This window comes from Macrobrachium rosenbergii, chromosome 13, assembly GCF_040412425.1.
Source record: "Macrobrachium rosenbergii isolate ZJJX-2024 chromosome 13, ASM4041242v1, whole genome shotgun sequence".
NCBI classification, from domain to species: domain Eukaryota; kingdom Metazoa; phylum Arthropoda; class Malacostraca; order Decapoda; family Palaemonidae; genus Macrobrachium; species Macrobrachium rosenbergii.
Window position 1 is genome coordinate 30,048,430 of NC_089753.1, and position 7,983 is coordinate 30,056,412.

Here is a 7,983-nt window from a genome sequence, read left to right on the forward strand (position 1 = left end):
TACATACGTATATACATATATATCTGTATATTTATATATATGTATGTATGTATTATATGTTTATAACTTATACATATATGAATGTAAATATTTTTAAATTTTGATATACCAGCTTTTCTTCATAATACGGTGCAGGCATCGTATCGTTAATATTTCACCTATGCTCTTTCCAAAGTATAAATGTCATGGCATAAATATATATCACCTGTAACATTACCACCCAACTGGCTAAACAAACCTTTAGTCATTCTGTCGCTTCAGGTGGAATAATTCAATTAGTGCGGCGGCGCCCGTTGAACAGGTAATACGGCTGTTTGCATTACTTTTGTCTGGACTTTTACAAGTGCGTTTTTTCATGCTTGAATATACGTTTTTTTTTTTTGAGGGGGACAGGATATGAGACTGAATTTCAGTCCGTATAAGCGACTTTGTTAATATAGGACTGCAACATCATCAAGATGACGTATGCCCCAGGTATCTTCGTGTATGCATGCGTGAATATCCCGAAATACAGCTTTACTGTATCAAGATTTGTTGAACTAGTACGGAGGTGATTGTGGGAAAAAAAAGTCACAGTCAATTAGCTTTTTAAATTCGGTGCTCTGTGTTGAAAGTTGTCTGTGCAAAATTATCATTATATCAAAACATATTTGCACGGAAGAGAAGATTGTTTGATTTATGTGAACTGCAAGAGAATTCATTCTCTCTCTCTCTCTCTCTCTCTCTCTCTCTCTCTCTCTCTCTCTCTCTCTCTCTCTCGCTCATGAGCGAGAGAGAGAGAAGATTGTTTATTTTATGCGAACTGCAAGAGAATTCATCTCTCTCTCTCTCTCTCTCTCTCTCTCTCTCTCTCTCTCTCTCTCATATACCCAGTCTTCTGTTTTACTTCGCTCAGGGAATATTGCCTCTAGAATTTATAATTTGATTATTTTCCTGCCGTCGCACAGGTTATAATGTTTCAGAATTTTTGCGATATGTGTGCGCGAGTTTTGCTTTGGTAGAAAGCATATTGGAGGAGTTTCATTGCTTTCGTCCGTTCATTTTACATTGAAAATAGTTCGTTTTAATATAACCCTAATCAAGAAATTAAAATGTTAAGTTATTTAAACCTTACCAGAAAATGTAAAAGTTATTGAAACTAGATGAATTGTTTTACAGCGTTGGACAAATGTCATTTACATCCACTGTAAGAAAAAACTTTTTAGTTTGGCACGAATTCGTTTGTTTGTGCTAAGATTATTTTTTCGGTTAGTCTTTTATGATTTAGTAAATTTCAGAATTTAGAGGCGTGTACAGGAAGATCCCCTCTCTCTCTCTCTCTCTCTCTCTCTCTCTCTCTCTCTCTCTCTCTCTCTCTCTCTCATTCATATACCTACCCAGTCTTCTGTTTTACTTCGCTCAGGGAATATTGCCTCTAGAATTTATAATTTGATTATTTTCCTGCCGTCGCACAGGTTATAATATTTCGCATTTTGTGATATGTGTGCGCGAGTCTTGCTTTGGTAGAAATCATATTGGAAGACTTTCATTACTGTCGTTCGTTCAAATTACTTTGAAAATAAGTCGTTTTAATATAACCCTAATCATGAAGTTAAAACGTTAAGTTATTCAACCTTACTAGCAAATGTAAAAGTTATTGAAACTATATGAATTGGTTTACAGCGTTGGACAAATGTCACTTTGCATCCACTGTAAAAAAAATTAAAAACTGTTTAGATTGGCACGAATTCGTTTGTTTGTGCTAAGATTATTTTTTTCTTTTAGTCTTTGATAATATAGTAAATTTTAGAATTTAGAGGCGTGTACAGGCAGATTTCTCTCTCTCTCTCTCTCTCTCTCTCTCTCTCTCATTTCTCCTTTAGTCTTTATTTCTCCTTTAGTCTTTATGATTTAGTAAATTTCAGAATTGAGGGGCTGTGCAGGAAGAATCTCTCTCTCTCTCTCTCTCTCTCTCTCTCTCTCTCTCTCTCCTCCTTTTGTAGACAACATGTATATTTGACCAACGGAGCGAAATAGATGCTGAGAATCTTGACAATTTTTATGCTAAAATTAGAGTCACGCGAACTATAAGCTTTCTCAGTTTTTTCACACGCGGTATATATTCGTTTTCATTTTTTGAATTTTATTTTTATACCCTTAAGCCATGCCTCTTTTTTTTAGCATTTTACGAAAGTTTTTTTTTATTTCTTTATCATTTTTTTCGTTTTTTATTTTTATTTTTTATTTTTTTTATTTTGTTTTTTTTTTTTAGCGCTATCAGACCCCAGCACGCGACGTTTGGCTTTAGCCCACTCCGTCTTGGAGAAGAAAAAGTAAAGAATCTGTCCAGACGTAAAGAAGGAGACAAGAGGTTTTCTGTCAGAGAGAGAGAGAGAGAGAGAGAGAGAGAGAGAGAGAGAGAGAGAGAGAGAGAGTGTACAAGTAACCGTTCTTAAATTCAGGCCTGAGATGGGGGAATGTTTTTCATTTATTTTGCATTTCTTTTTGCTCTTATTAAAAAGAGGTAATTCAAAAACAAGTTAAAAATGCGCCGAAGTTTCTTCGGCGCAGTCGATTTTTCTGTATAGCGTATAAAGCGGTATGAAACTCTCAGCCACGGCCCATGAAATTTCAGCCACGCCCCGTTGGTGGCCTGTGTTGTTGTCACCAATAGCGATCTCAGAGGCAAGATCATGGCTAAGTTAACTTTAACCTTAAATGAAATAAAAACTACCGAGGCTAGAGGGCTGCAATTTGGTATGTTTGATGATTGGAGGGTGAATGATCAACATACCAATTTGCAGCCCTCTAGCCTCAGTAGTTTTTAAGATCTGAGGGCGGACAGAAAGGTGCGGACGGACAGACAAAGCATCGCTATAATAGTTTTCCTTTACAGAAGACTAAAAAAAAGTTAATTTCACCAGATCGATCAAGAACTAGGTCACTTTTTTGGAGCTCTGTAAAATATATAGATCGCGGAATTTATTCGTTTGCGATTTTATGTCGATGTTGTACCCGAATTCAGTGAAAAAATGACCGAGTCATAAATATCAGTGGTGAATTATAGATAATAATATTGAGAGTTAAAGTGCTAAGTTGAAGAGAACAGCTGAATTCAGTTCAAAATCATAATGAAGTAAGTCAGTAACAGTGTCCTTGTACAGTATATATACACATATTTATATTATACATATTTATAGTGTATGTAAACATATATATATATATATATATATATATATATATATATATATATATATATATATATGTATATATATGTTATTTATATGTATGTATATATATATATATATATATATATATATATATATATATATATATATATATATATATATATATATAAATCATATATAATTTCCTGATAAATATATATATATATATAAAGATACATATATATATATATATGTATATATATTAAATCAGTAAGTTCCTGATAATTATATATGACACAAAGAGACACACATATGTGTGTGTATGTATGTGTACTTGAACTATTCCTGTATCATTTATGGAAGCTAGAGGATTCCTCCATCGTGGAACCCAGCAGGATCCCAGTTAAATATCTTGAAAATTGTATCTATATCCACAGACACACTTGTCCCGCGGTCTGGATACTGAGCTACACGTGCCGTTTCCCGAACAACACTTGTTTCCCTGTGGTAAGTTGAATGTCGCACAAAACGGCATATCCTTTCCTCGACCTTTTTTCTTGTGGAATTAACGCCGAGAGAGAAGTAATTAGAGCTATCCTTAAGTACCGGGGTTATTATCCCGCACCGCGAGGCAAGACTCTTGTTATTGAACTTTCTCTCTCTCTTCTTCTTCTTCTTCTTCTTCTTCTTCTTCTTCTTCTTCTTCTTCTCTCTCCTCCTCCTCCTCCTCCTCCTCCTCCTCCTCCTTCCTCCTCCTCTTCTCTTCTTCTCTCTCTCTCTCTCTCTCTCTCTCTCTCTCTCTCTCTCTCTCTCTCTCTCTCTCTCCACGTCCCCACACACGGAGATTTTCAAATGGTATATTTGCTACCTATGATGACCATGACATATTCGTTATTGAACTCTCTCTCTCTCTCTCTCTCTCTCTCTCTCTCTCTCTCTCTCTCTCTCTCTCTCTCTCTCTCTCTCTCTCATATGGATATTTTGAAGTGGTATATTTGCCAGCTATGATGAACATGACATATTTATAAGTGATGGATTACTGATGTTAATATATGTGTTAGGGAGTGTCAAGGTATGTTACTGAGTTATTGCTGATGTGTCATTAGTGATTTACATGATTATTGCTCTCTAGGTTTCGCTTTACTTATGGATCCTGAGTAACTATCTTAGGATTATATTCTGGCTTATATTTATGAATTTGAGAGAGAGAGATAGAAATTAGTAATTTGTAAGATTATCTCTCTTCAGGTTTTGCTTTACTTATGGATCCTGAGTAACTCATTTTAGGCTTATATTGAGGCTTATATTTATGAATTTGAGAGAGAGAGAGAGAGAGAGAGAGAGAGAGAGAGAGGTCTTTTAACATTGGCTTCTGGAATACTACGAACCACAGCTCTTTTTTGGGAGTTTTTGTGATTACATAATTATATTGAGGCTTATATTTATGAATTTGAGAGAGAGAGAGAGAGAGAGAGAGAGAGAGAGAGAGAGAGAGAGAGAGAGAGAGAGAGAGAGAGGTCTTTTAACATTGGCCTCTGGAATACTACGAACCATAGCTCTTTTTTGGGAGTTTTTGTGGTAAAATATTTATATTCAGGCTTATATTTATGCCTTTATTTTGAGAGAGAGAGAGAGAGAGAGAGAGAGAGAGAGAGAGAGAGAGAGAGAGAGAGAGAGAGAGAGAGAGGTCTTTTAACATTGGCTTCTGGAAACACACAAACCATAGCTCTCATTTGGGAGTTTTGTGATTACATAATTATATTCAAGCTTAAATATTTACGCCTTTATTCAGAGAGAGAGAGAGAGAGAGAGAGAGGTCTTTAACAGTGATTTCTGGAATAATACCCACCAGATATAATTTTTGGGATTTATTTTGGTAAAATATTTTTTGATAACACGAAGAATCTTGAAAAAAGAAAATAGGAGAACATACGGTCTTCAGAGAAGAAGAAGAATGTATAATATTAGCCATGAAGAACATTCCTGTACACTTAAAGTGTCTGTGGGAGTATATTCAATTACCTCTGGCGCGGAGACTAGAACCTAAGCAGCCGAGATTGCCAAAGTTGCAATTGACTGCGAGCTATGCGGTCTAATGTGGTACATGAGCTTGCAGTGGTGTGCACATGCCCGTGTAAAATTATTTATATACACATTTTTATGGATACTTACAATCCTTTATATTTGATATTCGTATGTATTGTGACGCTAAAGTTGACAGAACTCATTTTATCGCTTCATCATTGCGTTTGTGTGAAGGTCTTAGTCTGGCGTTTCGTTTACGTTGTTTAAACTGGTCTCTCGCTTTACCAAGTATTAATATTTTCTTTATTACGTGCTTTTTTTTTGTGCGTATGGGACTTTGAAGTGAGGGTTGAAACTGTTATCTTGTGTAATTTCGACTTTGTGGTTACATATATATATATATATATATATATATATATATATATATATATATATATATATATATATGTATATATATATATTATTGTTTTACACAACTATTCTAATATTTTTGACAGTTTTTCACTGTTGTTGACAGTCTTTCACTGTTCTTCATAGTTTTTTGAAAGACAGTTTTTTGTTTTGAAAGTTTTTGTATTTTTTAGAAGTTTTTCTACTGGTATATACACACACACACACATGTACATATATATATATATATATATATATATATATATATATATATATATATATATATATATATATATATATATATATATATATATCTGATACCTCTTATTGTTTGGACTGGCCAGAAAATTCAGAAAATGATTTCATGCCACAGAAATTAGTTTTCGTCTTAAAGAACATAATAGCAATGAAATCGGAATAATATAATATATAATAATAATATTATGCCACGTTCTTTTAGCCACGACGCAAGACTTGCTATAAAAAAAACTGTTCTTAAAATTCTTAAAATTCCACCTTCACGGTTATTTATTCAAAACACGATAACACGATTATTTTTTTTTTTTACTTTTTTTCTTTCGTTGTAATGAAGTTTCCTTCAACTCCTCCCCCTCCCCACTCCCATTCCCTTCCCCCTATTTTTTACCTACCCAATTAATATTGTTGTCAATTAGAATTGGGGAGCCTGAGGCAGTGTTTCTCATTTTTTTTTCGTATCTACGAAACCTGGAGCCAATCTTTTTTTTTTTTTTTGCGAATCTTTTTTTTTTTTGCCGAATCTTTTTTTTTTTTTTTTTTTTGCAGAACAAAAAGAAAATTGATTGAGTTTTCGACTTCGATGGTTTTAAATGTAACCGGTTTTTGTCCGGCCATTTTTTTTTTTTTTTTTTTTTTTTTTTTTAGTGTTGCTTGAATGCGTACGTTCGTGCACGAATACTAACGTATACATATACATTATTATATATATATATATATATATATATATATATATATATATATATATATATATATATATATTTTTATATATATATGTAAATTTTTACTGCCAACATCATGATCGAACCCAGGTCTTTCAAATTCCAAGGAATTTCAGGCAACTCGGGTTTACTTTTATGACTTGTGTGGCCTGGTTGGTAGCGCTCTGGTCTTTCATTTGAAAGACCTGGGTTGATCCTGATGAGAGTCAGAAGTTGATTTCTGTTTCACATGTGATTGTGTTGATATTTCCAATATATAATATATATATATATATATATATATATATATATATATATATATATATATATATATATATATATATATATATATATATATATATATATATATATATATTATATAAACACACATACAAATACACATGAGTTTGATGTGTGAGTTTGTGTGTGTGAATGAGAGTGAATGAGTGTGTGGGTGCATGTTTGTGTGTGTTTGTGTGTTTACTTATAGAAAGTGAGGTGGAAAAAATTTATATTTCATATACGGCTTTTTCCCAATGAGGCGGTTGCTTCAGTAGGTGCTAAACCTGCCAGTTTCCATTTAGGTGTCCTGGGATACTTTTATCAATGTAATAAAATGATCCAAATGAAGTGAGAGAGAGAGAGAGAGAGAGAGAGAGAGAGAGAGAGAGAGAGAGAGAGAGAGAGGAAAAAATAAGACGCTTGTAAATTATATTAATTTGTATATTGATCTGCCCGGTCGTCATTTTTATTTTTCAGTTGAGTTCTCTATTTATTCATTCTTTAGTTTTCTGTAAAAGAAGATTATTGTGCCGGCTTTGTCTGTCCGTCCGAACTGTTTCTGGCTCTTAAAAACTGCTGAGGCTAGATGGCTGCAAATTGATATGTTGATCATTCCACCCTCCAATCATCAAACATACCTATTTGCAGCCCTCTAGCCTCGGTAGTTTTCTATTTTATTTGAGGGTAAAGTTAGCCATGATCGTACTTCTGGCACCGCTATAGGTAACAGCAACACAGGCCACCACCAGACCTTGGCTGAGTTTCATGGGCCGCGGCTAAGAGTTTCATGGGCCGTGGCTGAGAGTTTCATACAGCATTATACGCTGTACAGAAAACTCGATTGCGATGAAGAAATTTGCTGGAATGATTTGGAAGGGCGTCCAGTTGCTGGAATGATTTGGAAGGACGTCCAGTTGCTGGAATGATTTAGAAGGCATTCCAGTTGCTGGAATGATTTGGAAGGACTTCAGTTGCTGAAATGAATTTGAAAGGACGTCCAGTTGCTGGAATGATTTGGAAGGACTTCCAGTCGCTGGAATGATTTAAAATGACGTCCAGTTGCTGGAATGATCTGAAAGGACGTCAAGTTGCTGGAATGATTTGAAAGGACGTCCAGTTGTTGGAATGATTTGGAAGGACGTCCAGTTGCTGGAATGATTTGGGAGGACGTCCAGTTGCTGGAA

General features: G+C 34.5%; 1 protein-coding gene across 1 annotated transcript in view; it reads left to right on the top strand.

The window, feature by feature from the left end:
* Window positions 1-277: 277 nt before the first annotated feature.
* The window catches only part of LOC136845112 (agrin-like), a 694,081-nt gene continuing 686,375 nt past the window's right edge, over window positions 278-7,983 (top strand). The window contains 1 exon segment of the mRNA XM_067114940.1: window positions 278-301. The gene's annotated coding sequence lies outside the window, so the exon portion shown is untranslated.